At 38.6% G+C, this 1747-nt stretch overlaps 1 pseudogene; it reads right to left on the bottom strand.

Moving 5' to 3' along the window:
- LOC116842000 overlaps window positions 1–431 on the bottom strand; it is a 6315-nt pseudogene extending 5884 nt beyond the window's left edge.
- Between the last annotated feature and the right edge of the window lie 1316 nt (window positions 432–1747).

Below are 1747 nucleotides of genomic sequence, written 5' to 3'. Positions count from 1 at the left end.
AAAAAAAGTAATATCAAGAAAATGGAATTTATTGTTTCAGACTTAAACGAAGTACTTTTCAATTCTTATTTAAATTATTAAATCCTAAATTAAATAAACAAAATAAAATAAAAATAAAATAATTATAAAAGTAAAATGATTATTGATTATTACAAACTTATACCTGTACGTGCTTTTTCAGCATCTTCACGACTAACTGTTACATTATATATTTTATTACTTTCTGAACATATGAGGCTTAACGTCTCATCACAGAGCGCCGCCATTTTTTCACTGCTGGTGTCTTACCTCGCCAGCCGCAGTAACGAAAGCAGGAAATTACGTCAAAATATATGACGTCACGTGTTAACGAAAGTACATTGAAAGCTTACTGCGACGTATTTCGGAACGACTTTGCAGTACTGCAAGTACTGACAGTGAGTTTCGGAACGCAGCCTAAATAACGAGACTGACGCTGCTACAGAAGAAGTGCGCATGCGCCACAGCTTATCGTGAAGCCTTCTCTTTCGAATGCAGTGCCTCTCGCTTCTGTAAACAAATCAGTATAGCCGTAGCCTTCATTCGCATTAGAGTTGTTTTTTTGTTTCGCCGGAAAAATGTTAAGTGTAACAGTAGAGCAACGAATTGTTGTGAAATTTCACATGAAACTTGGAAAAACTGCTACTGAAACATATAATTTATTGAAAGAAGTGTATGGCAATGAATGTTTATCGCGCGCACGTGTTTTTGAGTGGTTTAAGCGTTTTCAAGATGGCCGAGAAGACGTTCAAGATGATTCACGCCCGGGTCGCCCTTCCACGTCAAAAACGGATGACAATATCGAAAAAATCGGTAATCTGATTCGATCTGACCGTCGGTTAAGTTTTCGTGCGATTGCTGAAACTGTACGAATTGATACCGTAAGGAAAAAACGACCCGAATTGTGGAAGGACAAGTCATGGGTTCTCCACTAAGACAATGCGCCGGCTCATTCCGCATTGTCTGTCAAGAGGTTTCTAGCCAAGTTCAGCATCCCAGTGTTAGACCATCCGCCTTATTCGCCAGATCTTGCGCCGTGCGACTTCTATCTGTTTCCTAAGGTGAGAGAAATCTGCCTTAAAAGGAACAAGATTTGAGTCCGTTGAAGCTGTGAAAGAGAAAGCGGCACGCGTCCTGAAGGAGCTGACAGAAGAAGACTTCCAGCACTGCTTCGAACAATGGAAGATTCGCATGGAGCGTTGTAGGGATAGAGGAGGGGTGTATATTGAAGGTAATAATAAGTAAAAATGTATGAAATCAAAATGAAATGTTTTACAGCGTCAGTCTCGTTATTTAATAGCCACACCTCGTATATGTATATATGTACAGGGTATCCGGTAATTCATAGACGAGTCGCGGTGTATAGATAGATTAGATCAAACTAAACAAAAAATTCCTCTACCATTTTTAAACAACCACGTAAAATTCTGAGTTATAAGTCAAAGAAAATGAATGATTACGCACCATACGGCAGATGAACTGTGATAGCGACGTCCGCCGCTGTATATTAGACTGAACAAAAAAGGCCTTTATCATTTTCCAAATGACAACGAAGATTTAGTTATTAAACAACGAAAGTTTAGTTATTAATCAAAAAAGATTGGTGCATTATTGGCGCACAACTGTACACCAAACATCTTTTATAAATAACTAAATATATACGTGGTCATTTGAAAAATGGTAGAAGAGAGAGAGAGAGAGAGAGAGAGAGAGAGAGAGAGAGAGAGAG

The sequence above is a fragment of the Odontomachus brunneus genome, unplaced genomic scaffold (assembly GCF_010583005.1).
Source record: "Odontomachus brunneus isolate Ranch 3 - 2012 unplaced genomic scaffold, Obru_v1 Obru_scaffold_020, whole genome shotgun sequence".
Lineage (NCBI taxonomy): Eukaryota > Metazoa > Arthropoda > Insecta > Hymenoptera > Formicidae > Odontomachus > Odontomachus brunneus.
The sequence above is the reverse complement of the archived record's forward strand: the minus strand, read 5'-3'. Positions and strand labels throughout refer to the sequence as shown.